Below are 22,908 nucleotides of genomic sequence, written 5' to 3' on the forward strand. Positions count from 1 at the left end.
TGCCAGGAATTAATTTTGGTGATATTTTTTCTCGTGTTGCCAAGGTAACTTCTATTAGATTACTTTTATCTCTTGCTGCTGCTTTTGATTTTGAGGTAGAATAGATGGATGTGAAGACAACATTTCTTCATGGGGATCTGAAAGAGGAAACTTTCATGAAGCAACCTGAAGGCTTTACGGTGAAGGGTAAGAAAGAACTAATATGCAAGTTAAGGAAGTCTTTGTATGGATTAAAATAGTCACCAAGGATGTGGTATCAGAAATTTGATACATTTATACGAGGACTTGGCTTCACCAGAAGCAAAGCAGATCATTGTGTGTATTTTAAATTAATTGGTGACCGTGTTATTTATTTGGTCTTGTATGTGGATGATATGTTGCTAGTTGGAAATGACAAAGAAAATATCTAGGATTTGAAGACCAAATTATCCTCCAAATGTGACATGAAAGATCTTGGTGCTGCAAACTACATTTTGGGCATGGAAACTAAAAGAGACCGAGAAAAGAGGAAGCTTCAGTTAAACCAGAGGAAGTATGTCGAAACAGTACTATAGAGGTTTAATATGCAGGATACTAAACTAGTGAAGTATGTCGAAAAAATATTGTAGAGGTTTAATATGCAGGATAGTAAACCGATGAAGGTTCCTATTCATGTAGGTGTGAGGTTATCTGCTGAACATTGTTCCAAGACACAAGAAGAGGAAGAGGACATGTCCCCTGTTCCATATGAAAGTGCAGTTAGTAGCCTAACGTATACAATGGTATGTACTAGACCAGACATTGCACATGCAGTGGGAGTATTGAGTAGGTTTATGTCAAAACCAGGGAGGGAGCATTGGATAGCAGTGAAGTGGGTTTTTAGGTATTTGCATGGCACTAGTGATTATGATTTTTGCTACCAAGGAAGATCAGGATTAGATAGATTGTTGGATATTCGTGGCTTTGTTGATGGAGACTGGGCTAGAGATCTAGATCAGAGAAGATCTACAAGTGGGTCTGTGTTTAACATATTTGGAGGTGCAGTCAGTTGGATGAGTAAGAAACAATCTGTAGTGGCATTATAAACTACAGAGGCAGAATACATCGTAGCCACTCATGCAAGCAAGGAAGCAGTTTGGTTGAAGAGATTGTGTTCAAGTGTGGTGTTAGTACAAGAATCTATAAGGATAGACTGTGACAACTAAAGTGCAATTTTCTTGGCAAAGAACCCTTCATATCATACAAAGACAAAGCACATTGATGTTCAGTGTCACTTTGTGAGGGATATGATAGAAGACAAAAAGGTGTTGCTGGTAAGGGTGGACACTCTGAAGAATATTGCAAATGCATTAACAAAATATGTGAGCTTTGAGAAGTTCTCTTGGTGTAGAGAAACAATGGACATTGCAGGGCTGGATGATGTAGGAGCATCCGAGAACCTTCGTGGGAACAAAAACTAGAGAAATAAGACACATGGACAACCAGGCCAACCATGAACAGAATTTAGTTAGTGAACAAATTTTAGTTAATTTCAGTTAAAAATTCAGTTAAAACTGCCATGTATGTATAAGGAGATATTAAGAATTCGTTCTGGCATCAAGAGGAGAAAAAATTGTGCATGTGAGAGAGGGCAAGTAAGAGGATACAATGTAGTTGCTGGAGAATTCGCAATTAAGGTTGAGATGCCTTAAATTGTAATCGAGTTTGTAAATAACAGAAATGCATCTTTGTGAATTTATTTGTGTGTATTTTCCTTTTTGAATTGTTTTCCAGCAATTTGGATCTTCTAAAGCCATGTTTTTTTGTCAAGTCGGTCGATGACGTGGAGAACGAACTTTGGAAAGTGTTGAGTCCATTGTTCTTGTGCGTAATGTACCGTTCAACTATAGAAAATATTTTAAGCAACAGTCATGGTCACTGTATAGTCAATTTAATGTCTTAAATTGCTCTACATAAATTATCAATCCGGGTATCGTAAGCTGATGAAGTGTGGTGCACTATATGTGCTTAGTTAACCTTTCTCTTACTTCGTTGTTTTATAGTTTATGTTGTTTTTGGGGTTTTGTTCTAACATGCAATAATCAAATAATGAGAAAATGACTATGAGACCAAGTATCCTTGCTGCAGCAAAAGGACAAGATGATTCTATCACGTCCTTAGTTCATTAGAAGGCTATGTGAATCATTAATCTACAATCAACTTGAAAGCATGCAGTAATTCAAACTGTACATTAAACCTGCAAAGAAAGAGCTTGAAAGAAATACTTGAAATGAAACTGAAAGCAAAGCATAAAAACCACTTTCTAATGGCACTAGTCACTACTCATGCTGCTGCAATAAAAAAAAATAAGAAAAACCACTTTAAAGACCAATTATAATGTTCATCTCTTCCTAACACTCTGCTTCCAACATATAGTACTATGTGAAACACGATTAAGAAGTAGTTAGATATAAGTCTAAAAAGTAATCAAGCTCTAAGATGACAAATTATAACACCACTTGCCTTTCTCCAACATTCTGCTTCCAACATACATTGTAATGTGTAACAAGTGAAGAAAGAGTTAGTGATATAAGTCAAAAACTACTCAAAGCAAGTTGTGATTTATTAGTATTCTGATCTCTTAAAGATGAACAACTTATGATAAGGAGACCATCAATATGTTAGCATACAACTTGAGAAACTAAAATTAGAAATCAAGCTAGAAAAACAAAATAAAGGCAGCAACTTATGAATATGACAACTGAAAATACCATTAGAGATAAAGAAAATACAACAAAGACACACAATCCCGGGAGAAAATAAAATGCAGTAATTCAAACTGTACAAGGCAGGGGCCCCCTACTACCTATGAAATCAAAGCAAAATTAAACACACTTGCATAAATTAAAATTGCATGAATGAAAATCTAATCTACCTTACATTCTACAAAGCAATATTTACAAAATGAAATCTAATCTACTTACATCCTAATATGCTCCATGACATCTACTTCACATCTCCTTCCATGTTGAGAACATCAAAGCTTTATTCAATTTCTTCAAAAGTGCAAAGTACAACAAAGCTCTCCAAAGCTTTCAAAAGCCATGGGACTAACAAACTAAAAGGACTAAGAAAAGACTAAAGGGAAAGACTAGCAAATGAAGGAGAGAAATCTCCTATTTATACAAAAAGATGAGAGCCATCTCATTAATGATAGTCCATGAATCTCTCCTTCTACCTCTAGAGTCCTAATCAAAATAGGAACTGATAAGACACATGTCTTTTTAGAGTTACAATACAATTAGGAGATGTGACACATATCCTCATGATCCCATGATTCTTTCCAACCAAATTCGAATTTGGCCTTAGAGTGCCACATAAGGGTCTTCTAGAAGCCTCCTTTCAACCTACACATGTCAACAAACTCAACCCATTTGTTAGGTATAAGCATATGCACATTATTTTCTAATGTTTAACCACAAATTCACTTAAAAGGCTTAGAAATAATAAAGATTGGAAAAACATAAAGGTGGCCCAATGATAATGAAAGTGGGATGAATGTGGTGACATAGTAGTGAAATTGAGGTGAAATGGAAGTGATATAATGGACATAATAGTGAAAGTGTAATGCAAATGAATGACATTTTCAAGACTCAACATACCCCCCAACTGAAGCTATTGCATGTCCTCATGCAATATATATTACATTAACTCTTTTGATCCTTGAGCTTTGGCTTAACTTTGCATGATATCATTTGATAACGTCATATTTCTGCAAAGTGTTTCACTTGAATTGCAACATGGTTGGTTCTTGTGTTACAACCATTTTTTTTCTTTTGTTGCCTTCTATTTTGATCTTTGAACTTTGCATAATGATATTTTGATTATTGTTGCAAAGTATATCTTTATTGGATTGCATGATGGTTGGTTCTTGTGTGACAACCATGATTTTGTTTGTATCCAATTTATCCTTTAAGCACTTTTTCAAAAGCCATTGTATGCTCATAATAGCAATGTGATATTTAATATATGTTGGAAGTATGTGAGCTCTTGAATATGATATGGACATGGCAAGATATGAATATGAATGTATTCCCCCCCCCCCAACTGATGGTATTGGCAATTTTATGAAATGAGGAAGAGAAATGTTTTTCCAACAATTATCATTCTAGCTTTTTATGGAATTCTATGGTTAAAAGTTAGAAAATGTCGTACCTTCACTTACCCTTTGGAATGGATGAGTTGTATGTGTAGTGGCTGAAAACTTCTGATCATTTTCTTCTTCAAGTGGCTGATCAAGAGGAGTCATGGATAGAGAGATAAGATGACTTTTTATTGTTTCTACTAAAACTTGCTGAATCTGCTCCAAAATGCTGAAAATAATAGTCTTCATGTCTTCAAAACTCATTGGCACAATTCCTACTATGTGAAAAGATGTTCTGATGTCGAACATAGTAGGAAATTGTTGGCTTAGTGGCCATTAATGGATGCCACTAGTCAACACGAGCACTCTCACCATTGATGACAATGAGAGTCAAGATGCCCAAACACATCTTGCTAGGTACGAATGAATTTGCTGATGTTGAGTCACTTAGAAGATCTAACGAACAAGGGACATTAATGTATTCCCATTGTTTGTCAGCATGAGGACTTGCCATTAAGGCATGCAAGCCGCAAGGTGTTTTTACAAAGAAATTAGACTCAGAGGACTACGGACTCAATAATTTGCATTGAAGCAGGGCTTATTTGCGGAATGAAAATGACAAGGAATGGAAAATGAAAATGGAAAATGGCAATGGAGAACAGAAATGACAATGGTCAATAAGCATGTGAATGAGCCTCTTGCTTTTATTGGTGGGTTATGAATGGACAAAAAGAGATGGAAAGTGTATGTGAATGAAAATGGAAAATATGGAGTAGAATGAGGTGAATGGTTTATTATGAAGTATGGATGTGATGGAGACAATAGTATCTGAAAGTTTTTCAAGTGTTTGGACCTGATTTTGCATCAACATATTTCCTCTTTGTTGCTGATCATCCTCTTATGAAACAAATTGGTCTCTTAGAGAGACACCATTCCCTTGTAGTCATTTGTCCTTCCTCCTGGAACCTGCAAAAAAAAACTAATACTTCTTCTGCAATGGAATGTAAGATTATCAAAGGAGAGAGGTGGCCAATCTCTCTAGTTATGATATTTACACACAAAACTAAGAATTTGTATTAATGAAACAAGTTCTCAAAGGAAAAATCAAAAGAATTTATACCTGCTTTGGACTTAGTGCCTCAAGTTGATGTTGCCTCTTTTCAGCAATTTATTTCATTATTTGCCATTTCAAACTCTAATGATATATTTCTCATTGTATAGATCTTGTTGAGATCTTTCCAATGGTACTTAAATCATCAAAATCTGATTTTGTATGAGAAAGATAGGCTTATTTGAACAATGAGGTTTTTCTGGCTGCGGAATTGGTGAACAGCTTTGTAGCTAAAAATCTTGAATAAAAAGTTAGCCATTCATCTTTCATTATCAGTCCAAAATTAATCAATACCTTCAGAAAAGTGAGAAAATAACTTTTTGATTTCATTGATTCGAAATTATTATTTTTTCTTGACATGCAGCGACTTAGCGTGGCGACTCAGTGTGGCGACTTTGTGATAACACCCAATTTGACTTCCCTTTGACCGGGGTCTTTTTCATCAAATTTGACCAAATGAATAGGACACCATCCATGTACTGACATTTCCCTAGCTACCCATGTGACCTGTTTTGCCTGATGACACCTACAACCTAGAGTTTAATAAAACAGCTGCGGAATCAGGGATTGGTTGCGGAAACGCTGTATCGGCTGCGGAAAGTGCAGAGTGTAGAAAGTGCTGTGAAATGGAGTGGCTGTGTGTGTGGAAGAGAAAAAAATATGCCCCTTCAAGACAACTAACTTAACTAGTGCAATTCACGGTTCAGCTCTGCCAAGCTTTGTTTGAGCTGCAATTAACTGATTTGACTTTCGCTTCAAATAAATCACTTGAGTTTGACGATTTTTCAGCAAAGCATGTGAGGTGTATGGTATGTAGCTCATTCATACTGATATTCTCTATGTTTTTCAGTTTACTAGGCTTATGTAGAACACAAAATCACTGCCTAGTGAGTAACGCAAATAGCCCTTCTTTCTGGGAACATTTTAAGGCTCTTATTAAGAAGTGTGCAATATGTGCTCGAAGAGATAAAAGAACTATTGCATTCCAGCTAATTGTACCGGCATTGTTTTTGTTTCTTGGGCTACTCTTATTAAAGCTGAGGCCACATCGAGATCAAATTTCTGTTACTCTGGGCCTATCCCATTCAATATGTCACTGACAGTGGAAAAACAGGTTGCAAGGTATCTCAAAGGAGGCTGGGTTCAAAAGCAAGAGCCACGTACATACCATTTTCCAGATTCAGAGCAGGTGATGGCTGATGCTATTGCTGTAGCAGGACCTCAATTGGGACCGAGCCTATTATCTATGAGTGAATTCCTGATCACCAGTTTAAATGAATCCTATCAGTCAAGGTATGGTGTTGTAGTAATGACTGAACCAAATATTGATGGGAGCTTAGGCTACACTGTGCTGCATAACAGTTTTTGTCAACATGCTGCACCAACATATATCAACGTAATGAACAATGCAATTTTAAGGCTTTGCAACACAGGAGTCAAACATGTTCATTCAAACGCAAAGTCATCCATTGCCTATGACAGAATTACAGCACACTCAGCATCATGATTTGGATACATCGGTCACGTCTCAAGAGTATAATGAATAAGACTATAATTAGGCTTTGAAAAACAACACATAGATAACTCCTATTTTGATTTCTCCTCCTCAGACACATGGAGTTAATTAATTAATCAAATTATCAGTTAATAACTCACGTTTTTCTTCACACGGCGGCAAAAAAAGATGCTCCAAAGAACCGAAGATTTCTCCCAGACCGCCACGAATTTTCTCAAACGGTTTCTGGGTTCTCTAATTAACTCACCTGGTAAAAAAAACTCATGTTTTAGTTTTTTGAAATTTGCTACCCTTTGGGCAAACCGAGCGTGTAAAGTTTGACGTTTTTCTGGTGTTTACGTTTTCTGAGTTATCAATTTTGACTTTCTGAATTGTTGCATTCGGCTGTGAAATTGATTTTGATTTTTTTTTTTTTTAAAAGGGTACTTGGAGGAGAGGCGGCTGAAGGTTCTGATCAAGAAGCAATTCAAATGGTTTTGGAGCAGCTAGTTCCTAATAAGTCCAGAATATTCTGTGCCTCAAAACGATTTGAAGGACAGACAAATGAAATTGGAAGGCAACGACGAAGCCACAAGCCAGTCTTGCGGTGGATATCTCTCTAAGTTTGAAGCAATGTTTGTTACATAGTTAATTGGTGGAATCTTGTCTTGGAAATGAAACATTGTATTGCAAATAACCCGTACCTCATCAAAGATCCATTCAACAATACCGCTTTTCCTTAAAATGTGAAGGTACTGGAATGTATGCTCAACTATCTCTTCCATATGCTCTTGCCCATCATCAGTAAGTTCAATCCGTACTTCAAATAATGCATATTCAAATCTACTCTCTATCTCCCCTGCAGCCAAGCTGCTTGCCCAACCAAGGCCCAAAAACAGAGAGTTTTTATTTTAACACAGCAGTCCATGCAATTCAATCTATTTTTTCTCTCAGCCATAATGGAAGCTAGGAATGGAGATAGCCATAGATTGCTTTTCTCTTTTTTCTTCTCTGAAATTGTAAAATTTTATAAAAAGGATTAATGATTTTCAATTTCAGGCAGCAAATACTTCAAGAAAAACATGCTAAAAACAAAACTTTGACTGAGGTCCTAGGCTGGTTTTTCATCGATCTGAGCTGGGTGACTAGGATAGGATCCATGTTGGGACAATTCTAGAGATGCCCATGTGGGCGGTTTTTTCATTAGATGCCTGTAACCTGCTAAACCTTGAAACAACTGCGGAATTGTGAGCTAGCTGCGGAATCAGGCAGTTTCTGCAGCTAAGTTGCAAAACCTTATTTGAACAGGATACAGTGTTTTGAAGACCACTACAAAGCATAACCAGACAATTTTGGACAATTTGAACCTATCAAAGCACTTGAGTTTCATTTTTTCATCATCATTTTTTTTTTTTTTTTTTATTGAATCAATTGAAATGTTGAAGTTTATTTTGTCTCCCTTTTTTCTCTTTTTTTTTTTACATAATAATTCTTTTTCTGATCCTCCAGATCACACAAAGTGCAAGAGGAGAGCATACTCAAGAATCATTAACTTTTTTTTTTTTTTACATAGCAATCATTTTTCTGATCCTCCAGATCACACAAAGTGCAGGAGGAGAGCATACTCAATAATTGTTAATATTTTTTTTTTTTTTAGATGTAAGAAATAAGGTCTCCTAATTACACTTCCCCGGCAACGGCGCCAAAATGTCTAGTCAATTTAATGTCTTAAATTGCTCTACATAAATTATCAATCCGGGTATCGTAAGCTGATGAAGTGTGGTGCACTATATGTGCTTAGTTAACCTTTCTCTTACTTCGTTGTTTTATAGTTTATGTTGTTTTTGGGGTTTTGTTCTAACATGCAATAATCAAATAATGAGAAAATGACTATGAGACCAAGTATCCTTGCTGCAGCAAAAGGACAAGATGATTCTATCACGTCATTAGTTCATTAGAAGGCTATGAGCATCATTAATCTACAATCAACTTGAAAGCATGCAGTAATTCAAACTGTACATTAAACTTGCAAAGAAAGAGCTTGAAAGAAATAACTTGAAATGAAACTGAAAGCAAAGCATAAAAACCACTTTCTAATGGCACTAGTCACTACTCATGCTGCTGCAATAAAAAAAAAAAAAAAAAAACCACTTTAAAGACCAATTATAATGTTCATCTCTTCCTAACACTCCGCTTCCAACATATAGTACTATGTGAAACATGATTAAGAAGTAGTTAGATATAAGTCTAAAAAGTAATCAAGCTCTAAGATGACAAATTATAACACCACTTGCCTTTCTCCAACACTCTGCTTCCAACATACATTGTAATGTGTAACAAGTGAAGAAAGAGTTAGTGATATAAGTCAAAAACTACTCAAAGCAAGCTGTGATTTATTAGTATTCTGATCTCTTAAAGATGAACAACTTATGATAAGGAGACCATCAATATGTTAGCATACAACTTGAGAAACTAAAATTAGAAATCAAGCTAGAAAAACAAAATAAAGGCAGCAACTTATGAATATGACAACTGAAAATACCATTAGAGATAAAGCAAATACAACAAAGACACACAATCCCGGGAGAAAATAAAATGCAGTAATTCAAACTGTACAAGGCAGGGGCCCCCTACTACCTATGAAATCAAAGCAAAATTAAACACACTTGCATAAATTAAAATTGCATGAATGAAAATCTAATCTACCTTACATTCTACAAAGCAATATTTACAAAATGAAATCTAATCTACTTACATCCTAATATGCTCCATGACATCTACTTCACATCTCCTTCCATGTTGAGAACATCAAAGCTTTATTCAATTTCTTCAAAAGTGCAAAGTACAACAAAGCTCTCCAAAGCTTTCAAAAGCCATGGGACTAACAAACTAAAAGGACTAAGAAAAGACTAAAGGGAAAGACTAGCAAATGAAGGAGAGATATCTCCTATTTATACAAAAAGATGAGAGCCATCTCATTAATGATAGTCCATGAATCTCTCCCTCTACCTCTAGAGTCCTAATCAAAATAGGAACTGATAAGACACATGTCTTTTTAGAGTTACAATACAATTAGGAGATGTGACACATATCCCCATGATCCCATGATTCTTTCCAACCAAATTCGAATTTGGCCTTAGAGTACCACATAAGGGTCTTCTAGAAGCCTCCTTTCAACCTACACATGTCAACAAACTCAACCCATTTGTTAGGTATAAGCATATGCACATTATTTTCTAATGTTTAACCACAAATTCACTTAAAAGGCTTAGAAATAATAAAGATTGGAAAAACATAAAGGTGGCCCAATGATAATGAAAGTGGGATGAATGTGGTGACATAGTAGTGAAATGGAGGTGAAATGGAAGTGATATAATGGACATAATAGTGAAAGTGTAATGCAAATGAATGACATTTTCAAGACTCAACAATCACTATGATATGAACGAGAAGTTCATCATCTTCTAGGTCTATTGCACACCCTCATTGTATCTCCACCTTTCCATACTAGTGAACGTGCATTGGATGTGTGGATATGGCGATACATGAGAGATTGCCTGGGATGCGGCAATGAGGGGCACTTAGTGCTCTAGAATGAAGACGAATATGAAGACGAGGAGAGGCTACCTGGTTTGCATGAAGGAGGGTCTGGAGCTTCCCAAGAATCTGGCACAGCTTCTTGAAATGATTAATAATTCATTGACCCATAATGCAAGTGAGACAGAGAGAAGGGGTTATGATAGGCTTCGTGGGCCCATAACCCACAGGTCTCAAGATGAATTTATTGGGGAAATGGGATTTTGGTTCACTCCAGAATCTTGTCCCCATCAAGTGGTATTAGAGTGGGAAAAGATTTCTTGCGGAACAGAGCTTTTGCATGCAAATAAAGAAGAGGTATAGTTTTGCTAAAGATCTATAAGCTTGTAATTTTTTATTTTATTTTGTGAAAGTGAGAAGATTGCAGCAAACCTAGAGCAGGAGTGTTCAATTGGTTCGAGAGGAGAGAACCAGAGAGATGCCCAAAAGACTAAGCTCAGGAGAGAAGCTTGGTAAGGCATCTGGTAGTGGGAGGACTTGCTATTGCAGAGGTTTGGTTGCATCTCACAGAAGACCATGAAGGCAGTTCCACTGAAGAAGTGAAATAGTGGGTAGAATTGCTAAGGAAAAAAAATGCATATGACTAGGAGGTCATAAATTTTTGTACCTCAGGAGTCTGATGTAGGAGCATCTGAGCACCTTAGTCGAAACAAAAATCAGAGAAAGAAGACATGTTGAAAACGAAGCCAACCGTGAACAGAATTCAGTTAGTGAACAAATTTAAGTTAATTTCAGTTAAAAATTCAGTTATTGCCATGTATGTATAACGAGATATTAAGAATTCGTTATGTCATCAAGAGGAAAAAAACCTGTGTGTATGACAGAGGGAAAGTAAGAGGATACAATGTAGTTGTTGGAGAATTCGTGATTAAGGCTGAGATGCCTTAAATTGTAACCGAGTTTGTAAATAATGGAAATGCATCTTTGTGAATTTATGTGTGTGTATTTTTCTTTTTTGAATTGTTTGCCAGTGATTTGGATCTTCTGAAGCCATGGCGTTTTTGTCAAGTTGGCCAATGATGTGGAGAATGAGCTTTAGAAAGTGTAGTGTCCATCGTTCTTGTGCGTAATGTACCCGTTCAACTATAGAAAAGATTTTAAGCAATAGTCGTGGTCACTACGAGATGAACAAGATGTTCATCATCTTCTGGGTCTGTCCAAATACGAAAATACATGGGAGCCTCCCTGGGATGCGGCGATGAGGGGCACTTAGTGCTCCAGAACGAAGAAGAATACGGAGACAAGGAGAGGCTACCTGGTTTGCACGAAGGAGGGTCCAGAGCTTCCCAAGAATCTTCCATAGCTTCTTGAAAAGATTAATGATTCATTGACCCATAAGGCAAGTGAGATCGTGAGAAGGGGTTCTGATAGGCTTCATGGGCCCATAACCCATAGGCCTCAAGATGGATTTATTGGGGAAATGGGATTTTAGTTCACCCCAGAATCTTGTCCCCATCACTGTATAAATGACTAAGCTCTCTTGTGGCCCCCTATGGAAAGAAAACAACAAGTGGGAGAATGTTGGGTTGTGTTATATTCTTTACACGACTAGTCCACATAGTTAACCAGGGGTTAAAGGTGGGGGGCTCACAGGGGGTTTGAGGGGTACCTGTAACCCCACTTTATGGTGTCCTAGGTGGCGCCTCAGACAATTTTGGTTTTGGACCCTATTTTAGGTTGGGCGGACCCACCTATGATTTTGTGCATGATTTTCACACATGGTTTTGGATGAGATGGTTTTCGATCCATGGTTTTGGACATGATGGTTTTTTGGTCCATGGTATTGGATGCTTCGACATGTATAATTATGTATTGTACCATTGAAAGGAAAATAATGAAAAAATCATGTTGGTAGTCTTGGTTTTGGGATCTAGGGGAAAATCTCTATGTATATGTGTTTTATGTGTTATGCCCTTGCATTGTTTATTTTCTGTGTTTTAGAATTCAAATGCAGGTAATTTCTGTATGGGGTTAAAACCTACAAGCATTGTAACCATGATATCCTATGTTTTGGGTTACTCTAAAACATTGATGAAATTATTCTTGCTTTCATGTCCATTTATACCCTAGGGCAGCCTCCTACAATCATATATGACTTTGCTAATTTCATAGCTGATAGAATGCATGATAAATTCACAAGAATGGGAAATGAGAGATTATTCAAATACTCCTCTGTATTGTACCATTTATTTTTGTATTATTAATTGGATAAGTTTCCTTTCACTCTCCAAAAGCTTGACACCAACGGCCAGCCCAGATATGTCATTTTTTGGACCCCACTTTTCCATGAGTTTATATCCCCATATACATACTCTGACTTCATAGACTCTTTTGTGTATCCAATAATGACTATGCTCACTGGAAATCCTCCACCTAGGATAAGTCAAAAGATAAAAATGGTCCTTCAAATTTCCAAGAAAACCAATGTGGAAGATTGGTACTTTTACCAAAACCACACATAAATCAGAATATATGGTTTCCTTCTTACACCATATAAGTTGCCATGATACCTCCCCATGAGGTTGTTTGCCTTAAAATATTACAGAAAGATCATCAATGTAGATGAGGTCAACTTTGTCAATCCCAAGAAGAAGGCCAATTTCAAAATCAAAGATCAGCTAGGTCCCTTCATATGTAATTCCAGAGAGGCAGGGAAAGAGGCAAACCTAATCCTACAAAGCCTGAAATTCCAAAGGAGTTTTGTATGGAGATATGACCCTTTGGAATTCATTACCAAGAAAAGGAAAAAGGTCAAGCTAGGACCTTTTATCCACCACCCCATACGAGAGATAGAGGCATATGAAAATCAAACACAATGGGTGGAAAATACCCTAGTAGACAGCGACAATACAAGGGTAGATGTAGAAAATGCTTTGATTGATTTGGAAAAGCAGCTTGATGTGAGCAGTTTCCTATAGGTACCAAAAGAGCTCGAAAGAGCCATGAGCACCCTTCAAGTCACACAAACTCCTCAAAATGAGGAGAATAATCCAAAAAGAAACAGAGAGGGAGGTTCCACTTCAGGAATGGACACCTCTAATTTGCAGTAGGAAACAAGTGAGAGTAAGAGGCAAAGGCTTAATATAGCCTCGGAAAAAGAATACACAAAAGGATCAGCACAAGTTACCAACAGAGAGGTAGACAGAAGCAGGCCCACAACTCCATCTAAAGACACACAATAGCCTTCCACATCACAGACTCAGATGTTGGAAAGGCAGCTTAGTGTGGAAGTGTCTTCCTTTAGTAGGCCTACTAACAAAGACCATGACATAAAAGACAGGTATAAGGAAATCAAAATGAGAAATGAGAGGCTTAAAGTCGAAACATATGCCCAATACCTAAAGCTCAATCCAACAAAACAAACAAGGCTAATGTCATCCTTTGACATGAAGGAGGGAAAGCTACTTATGTCCTTTATCAAGCCTACAACTCAGCAGCCCAAAACATCATCAAATTACAAGAGCATTGACTTTGAAGTGTCGGAAAGGGACATTCATCCCATAGACCAAATAGAACTGCATAAACAAGCTGGAGAGATGATATACTCCACCCCAACAGGTAAAGCCATAACGGCCCATCAGCTACAAAATTCAGTAAACAACATCTCCACATAGTTTCAATTAGAGAAGGCTTCCTCACAGACCAAGGATACGAGGATTAAATCTTTGGAAGACTTAATTATTGAATTGGGACACGATCCCAAGGATATAAAAGCTACTGAGTAGCTGATAAATAAGAAGAATGACGGTGTTGTTGCAATGAAGAAGAAATTGAAGATACCACAGCTGCAACATCCTCAAACACTTGAAGTCATAAAGAACCAAGCCAAACATGAAGAGTTGATGGACTTGGTCCTAAATCTCAATGATCAACTAAGGGAGACAGAGAAGTAATTGGATAACTTGATCCAATTGAAATAGACTGACATTGCCACAACTTCTGCCAACAACATCTCTACTGTGTCTACAACAGTCCCTTCTACACTGGCAGCTTCACTTCTACCAACAACTCCACCTGTCACAACATTGACAGTTACAACAGAGTCTATAGCAACAATAGATGCATCAGGAGAAAAGGCAATAGAATTAGTTAGAGCCATGGAAGAGATGTTAATTCCGGCTACCGAAATGAATAAAATGAAGGAAAACATGGCAAGTTTAGAGATTGATTATAAACTTGCACAGATTATGCAAAAAGAAGAAACCCAGAAGGCCAACAGAATGAGTGAAAGGGTCAAAGCCTTGGAAAGGGATCTAACATTAAAGAAACTCCTTGGGCAAGCCAAGGAACTATTATGTGCCCATATCATTGACTCCATCAAGAATATTTGGCCATATTTTCAGGTTATTTTTTAGCTAACAAAATTGATAAAGATAGCTACAGTAGCTATTTAGAAAGTCAATGAGGAATTGGGTGATATGCCTGAGGATGCTAATAGACTCATCCACTTCCTCAACAACAAAAGAAAATATGAGCTTCAAGAGCTCAATATAGAAGACAAGACTGAAACCATTTTCGAAATAAGAAAGGTCCTTTCGAGGAGAAACCTGATACTGAACTTAGAAGAAAAGTGCCATAACATGCAGGTGGCCATTGATAGATTCACAGCCAAATTCCAAATTTTGAGGGAGAAAGGATTGCTTATTCCATTGGTAATCAATGATAAACTTATGACACAACTGGACTATGATAATAGACTAAGGCAGTTGGCTAAGGAACAAGCTAGCACCTCATCTATAAAACCACTACCGATAGGCAAAATTTTGTATAACACCTTTGAGAACTTGTTTTTTCTCCAGCGTGAGATTAAACACTTATTCATCACCAAGCCCATTTTTCCAAGTAGTGAAGCTAATGAGATATACCAAAGCATGATGAATGTCAAATTACCTGATGCAGAATGGTGGGAGACAATGACAGATTTACTGTGAGAAAATTACAGCAAAAATTTACTGCACAGTAAAAATAGGACAACGAGGTAATTGGATGAAAATAGGATAGTAGGGTTAAAGAGCAGTCGGGTCAAAGAGTATCAAGTGAAAGATAAAAGTAAAAAATATGTCAGCGTAAAAAACCACAACTGCAAGCCAGCATAAATGGTTACAAATCCAACCATAAAGCTAGCATTACCACAATAAAAGGGACAAAATGAAATAGTTCAATAGCTTTCTCTATCTATCTTCTAGCAATAAGATATTTGTATTTCCTAGATTAAATATCAAGTTTGTTTTGAGATATTTTGTAATAGTTTTTTGTATGAATACTTCACCATTTGAAGTATGTAGGTTGGATTCTTAGACATTTCTATAGACCTTTTTGATCAAAGACTATAAGTTATTGCATCACTGATTGGACCAACAAGTTGGATTAATGAATAAAGATAAGACATTTCACTGCATTCATATGTAGGGTGAAAGTGCAGACAAGTATTTTCTCTTGTGTTGTTAGTTTTCTTTAAAAGTTTTCCACAATCTTTAATGTATCTGAAATCTTAATGCTATAATATGGAATGATATCTCATAATTTGCTTCATTGCACTATGTTTTAACTATTATGCATTTTAATGTTTTCTGCAAATTATCTAAATTAAGGAATCCTTAATTGCTCCTTAGTATAGGTAGTCTCCCTTTAATCTATAGTAAAGGATTCTTAATTTCCCTTTTCTAATGATTAACATTTTGTTCCTCATCTTAATCCTAGTCTGAGAATTCTTAAGTGCTCTCTCACCCTGGTTAAGATTCATTTCAACCATCTGGCCCATAGACCTGCATTTTACTCTGCTAGCTTTCCCTTTGAACACTCCCTTTAGTGAGTTAATTCCAGTTCTGCTGCCCTCCTTTGAATCCATAGCCCAATGGTCCAAAGACATCATTCTATCCATCTGTTTTAAGGATTCCACCATCCAACCATTCAATACAAATCAAAACCCCTTGAACCTTGAGAACTAGCCTAAAATCCCAGCAAACAAAGCTAAAGCAAATATAGAGAGCCATCTCTGAGTCATAGGTTGGGTAGAGCCTATACTTAAAAGATTGGTTTGTGGTTATCTCGTCCTTTCCTTCTTGTGAAAACTTCTTGGGAAAAGTTTTGAGTGATAACAAAAGGCATGATGACATCACACGAATATAAGAATGAAGTTCCCTCATTGAAATGAAGCTGCTAGATGAAGTTTGAATGAATGAAAGGCAGATGAGGTATGTATGCTTACACATATTATGGTAGAATTCATATGCGTGCAAATAATATGGATCACTATGGCAAAATAAAACAAAAGGATCTCCTTCTTTGAAAGTTTTCAGCAAAGCATAAGTCACCCTAGATGAAATCAACATAATAATTTCTCATGTGAATCATGAGAAAGTTGACTATGATTAGGAACTAAGATTGGAATCTCTTGGGAATGAAGTGTGAATATATAGGGAGAGATTGTGATTATATGCAACAAAGATAGAATTCATTCAACATCTGAAGTCCAAGAATATTTGACTAAGAATATCTCCTCGAAAGATTTGATACTATGATGAGAGTTGGAAAAATATAGAGACCCTTGACAATGAATACCAGTGGGAGATGTGTCAATCTGCATGCAGGATATTAATACTTGAAGGAAGATGTCATGCTAAAGGTAATCTTGATTTGACATGTTCATTGATTCTTTTTCAACTAACATATGGATGAGCTTATGTAGGTGGACCATATAGAAGGATGCAATGTCCTTCCAAAAAATATGGCATGAAAGAAGAATAATGTGAAGAAAAGACAGATGAAATATATGATGGATCACTTTATGATGAGTTGAATACATGACTAACTCATGAAAAAAAGTGATGGATGAATTGTGCCATATGTATAAGTCCCCAAAGTTCAAGACTCCTTAGCGAAGAATAAATTCATGACATTAAATCAAGGAGATTTTCAAGCAGTTGGTTGTTCTCGGATCTCCACAAGAGAACCTGTGGAAATTCCCCAGTTAAGAGGGAGCATGATAAAGAAGTTTATTAGTTGGAGGAAACTTGGAAATTCCTAAGTAAGAATATTAGGTACATTCCTTTGTGATGGAATGAGTACATTCCTCTAATGGAATATATCCTCCTAGTTTGAAAAGGACACAGATAGACATGTTGTTCTATTCTTCACCTAGGAAGGCAGAATGGAGGATTGTTTAATCGTTTGGCATTTGATACTCTTTAATGATGATATAGAGCATACAACATTAAGAGTAGTCGTGGAGGATTGGTATTCTTTGAGGATTGGCGATTCCAAGATAAGAATAGTCCTCATGGAGCATACCTTGAGAGAACCTAGGTGGAGTATGTTTTGAGAGAGACAATGAAGAGTGTGTGTATAAATTATTGGTATCACCAACATTGTACTATAATATTGTGGAGAGATAGAGCTATTAGTAAAGCCCTTGATATATGAAAATGCTCGTTGGTATGATGCCATAACAAATGAGTTAGAAATCCAAATTATTCTTAAGAGATTATTCATATTGAGAAAGTCCAAGGTACCATTATGAATACCTCCCTAGTTAAGAGGGAGTGTGCTGCAAAGTGTAACTAGGTTCGATCTTCATAATGACATGTAAATAGGATTTTATGAAATAATATGTAAATAAAGAAAAATGAAATTATTTTATTGACTTGCTTCATGGGTTTCATGAGCAATGATTTTTTATTTTTTTTAAGTCAAGACTCTAATTGAGAGTCTTTAGTATTTATTTGTCATCTAGTCATAAAATGTAAGAGTCATTGTCATGTAAATGAAGTCATCCTACACTTTGTAAAACGTCAATATTATCTATGTAAAGTATCCTCCAAGAACTTGTCACCAAACCTCTTTAAGTCGCCTACAAACAATAAGGAAGATGCGAGATCAATTTCGCTAAAGGGCCATGAAGGAGGTGTATATAGCCTAGTGTGTCCTCCATTTGAAGACAAGAAACTTGACTTACTTGAGTTAAGAAGAAGCACGAAGATAGGGTAAAAAGGAAGAGCGGAGAAGGAGGTGAAAGAGGAGTACGAAAGAAAGAAAAGAAAAGTTTCTTCCGGTTTATACAAAGACGAGATTTTCTTCTGGGAAAATGAAGTTTCTTCTGGGAAGAAAAATATTCCGGGACAACGAAAAGGGAAACTAGGGAAATACACTTCTGGAAGGTTGAAGTAAATACCTAGAGACCAATTTTCTCTAGGGGAGCTAAGGAGAAGCAGTAAGAAGGATAGGGACTGAGTTTCTCTAGAAGAAGCTGAGGAAAGTAGAGTGAGAAAAGAAGAAGGAAGGAAGAGGAAGAGTAACAAGGTTGGTGACAAGGTTCTTGGAAGGACACTAGATTCAAGGGTCTGTGTGATGGTTTTGGTACTTATCAATTAAATATCTAGAAGAAGAATTTTGATCAAGTTTTCCTCTCAAGAGGTGAGATGTTTTTTCCCTGGCTTGAGAAGCCTATATATTATGTCACTTGTCTCTTTTGTTATTGAATATTGGTAATTGTCTTGATGAAAGAAAAAATTAATAAGCTAACGAAGAATTGATTATAATATTAAGAATAAAAAGAGCATCACATGCAATTATCAAGAAGATAAATTGTTATTTATTGAATGCTCTAGATTTCTCACCAGGCTTCTAGCACATTATTTCTATTAGAAATAATATATTTAAGAATTAAACTTTTAAAATTGATAATGTGGATGGAAAAATAAAATTTCATGTGATTTAAACAGTTTAAACACATCCATTTATGATCCATCTATTGAATAACCCTAAATAATTGGACTAACATTCATTACTAATTAAATTTTCCATTTTTAATTATGAATAACATTTTTTACATGGCCTTTGATTTAAAAAACAATGAAATAGCATTTAAGCACTCTTATTAAACCAAATAATAAGAAAATGAAGTTAAGTAAATAGCTTCCTAATTTATCATATGAGATGATTGTATATAAAAATAATTTATTTAAGCCTACATCTAAGTTAGAAAGAATTTTAAATTGAAAACACAATGTTTTAAAATTTAAAGAGTTTGAAGCTAGTGATATATGTTAAGTAAATAGCTTCCTAATTTATCATATGAGATGATTGTATATAAAAATAATTTATTTAAGCCTACATCTAAGTTAGAAAGAATTTTAAATTGAAAACACAATGTTTTAAAATTTAAAGAGTTTGAAGCTAGTGATATATGTCTCATTTCGCACTGGCTTAAATAATATATTTAACATTTATTATCAAGAAATTTTAATAATTTATTTTTGAAAAAATGATTCATAGTTTATGGCTTTTAATCAATATAAATAAGTAAAAGTTGATAGCTTAACTTTTTTCCTTCCTGGCTCATATGACCTAATTTCTTTTCCTTTAAAATACAAATTTACTAAAAAAAACTCATTCAAATAAAATTCCTTATAATTCAAAAAAATCAAGTACATAATTCATCTATGTTACCTGTTCAATGAAACCTGAATGCTCCACTTAACACTCAATATGAATGAGTTATATGTATTTTTTAAGAAATGAAAATTTATTTATAATAATGTTTTATTTTAAGATTTATATATTATATTTATACACTTGTATTAATACATTGTATAGCAATTAAAAATCAACAACTAACTTTGTGTCTTGCTGATTTCAATATGATATGATTGCAATTACAAATATTAATTTGAATATATACAAATTTACAGGAAAAAAAATATAGATGGGAAATTAGGTATCTTTACTTCAAAATGTTCAAATTATTTACCTATTACCCATTTCCTATTAGCCTTGATAGTGACCTTCACATTTAGCAACTAAATTAACTGAAAAGAAGTTAGAGTTTTACATTTAAAATCATTTTACATTATTTAAAAATTTACATTTCACACACGTATCACATATCAGTATTAATCCATATAACTAAATAGAAATCAATTAAAAAACTTTTTCCGGAATATATCATATAAGCTTATTTTAATGACAAATACTTCATTTAAGAATGCAAATTAAAAGGCGCACACATATATTAGGAAAAAACCTTGACACAACAAATTCAATGAAAAAATTGTTATAAATAATAATATTGTATATTAATATAATTTTCAATTACCCTATATTTAAAAAAAAAGAGACTCATACAAATTAATCGCAAATTGCATTGAAAAATTGGGATGCTCTTGTGAGAAAATTTATTAAAAAAAATATGTTATTCAATATTTAATACTTCCTTCCGACTGAAAATGCTGAAAAAAAAAAGACCTATCACCAGAATACCAATTTGGTTTTCTTTGAGTATGACGACTTGGTTCATATCTAATGTATTAACTGAACTTATTTTGCTTACATCAATTCCCATTTTAACTCTGCATTATAACTACATATATGGCATTAACATATCTCCACTTCGTTACCTAAACAAATCAAAACATTTAGAAAATTATCTTTGTATATATTAGGAATTGTTTTCCATTTGTAACGAAGCAAATTTTTGAAGTACTTAAATGGTAATAAAAAAGCATTATTACAGTGGCAGCATTCAAGTAAACAAATTAGCGATATGTCAAGTGAAAGAATTGTTGAAAAAGTGAGCTTACCTTGAATATTGTTTCCACTATTTATAGATTAACTAATATTCTCTTGTATTATATTTATTGGACTTGAGAAAAAAATGTCGAAAGAATAATCGAATGCCAATAATACTTATTCTGATGAAATTCTGAAATGTAATACACATTCAATACAATATTGATAATGAGGGAAAAACTTTAGCAATGAAACCTTTAAAAATACGCACACAAATACACTTTTAACAGTATTCTACTTATTTGTTTCATTCCTTTTATTAAAATTTGAAAAGTAACCAGAAAAACAATAACATGAGTACTTCATATGAAATTATCTTCATAATTATTACTTTACACCTCATTATTTTGTTTTTTCTCCTTACTTGCCACTCGAGGAAATATCTAAAAATATTTTGAATTTGTGAAAACAAATAAAAATCATTAAACAATAATGAAAAATAGTCGACAAGTTAAGAGTGTATGATATTAATTTTTTTTTAATAATACCTTTGTTTCATCTTCATTTCGTCAATTTCATTGTTATCATTAATTTCCACTATAAAAAAATAAGAAATGTGATCATTTTTGAGAACTATCAAAATTCATAACTAACAAGACAAATGATGAATCGTAATAAATTGTCATTATAATATTTTATTATTAATTATAGTTTTGTAGAAAATTCCACTTATCATTGTGGTGATTCAACTTTATTTTCAATTATAATAAACATATGATATAATATGAAGGATGACAATGAACATGATAATTACAAAGAGCGAGATAATTACAAGGATTAATGCTCATATTCATTCCTGATCAATTCCTATAGTTTACTATAATAAACATATGAAAATGATATAAATGTGGAAATTAAAGAAATAAAAAATAAATAAATAAAACATTCAAAAAATTATGTGCTTTGTATTATAACTTCTTCTCAGCATGCTTCCATCTCCAATGTTTTTTTAATAATGTGAAGATTGTATTGATTATTTCAATTTTACCGGTTTCATCATTCTTTGTTTTAGAATCTCTACCACTTGTCATTTTAGTCCACATTTTGACTATTAGTAATTCTAAGAAACATATCATACAATGAATTATAAGAGAAATAACAAAGCAAGTGCAATATCTGATTTGTTGCTTGGGTTTGATCATTGCATCATTGTCGTCTCTTACGTTCTTTGTACAACACTAAATTATTCTTCCTTATGTACAACATGCCTTCATTAAATCTGTCCTCGCATAAAAAGAAATAATCATGTTTTATTCACTACATTGTTACTACCTTTCCAACGGATGGACGTAGAAATCATAATGTCTGTTATTTTCAACAATGGTGTATTTTGAAGTGTGATTATTTTGAAGCCTCATTTTTTTTTAAATTTTGAAGTATAGAAATGTATAGTTAAAATTGTATCGAATTATAATCATTTTATAGTTAGAGAATTATAATCATTTTATAGTTAGAGTTGGAGGTATTTCTGGAAATTTCAAAATCTTCACATAATTCAAGACCAACGTTCTACTAAGAAGTATACTAAAGTTATACAACTTATTTTTCTCAATAAAAAAATATTGAAATTCAATACGATATCTCTTGTGGAATGGTTCTTCTTTCAAAGGAAATGTATCCAAGCCAACAAAGTCAATGAATAACAAGATAAAATCAGCTCAATCAATATATTCTCTATTAATTAATGAATGAGGAAATTACAAGATATTTATACAATCAATAGTCTCAAGATAGGAATTCTATCTTGGACGTACACTAGTGTGGTTGAGAGATTCTTTCAACCACACACTAAACTAGGAGAAACTAAATCCCTATTATATAGGAACAAACTCCTCAAATGGAGAATTACAACCATAGACAAGTAGGAATTAATTATTTCCAACTTCCCCCCTTAATGACTACTTGTCATGATAGTCAAATCCACCACCATGTGGCGAATTGCATGTACAAAACCTCCATAAACACAATCTGCTGCCCTCGGACAGATCCACAATCTGCAAATTCGGCGTTTCCAATACAGCCGAAGAATTGATCTGA

The sequence above is a fragment of the Pinus tabuliformis genome, chromosome Q (assembly GCF_031772625.1).
Source record: "Pinus tabuliformis cultivar Carrire ecotype Pingquan chromosome Q, CPIR1, whole genome shotgun sequence".
Classification (NCBI taxonomy): Eukaryota; Viridiplantae; Streptophyta; class Pinopsida; order Pinales; family Pinaceae; genus Pinus; species Pinus tabuliformis.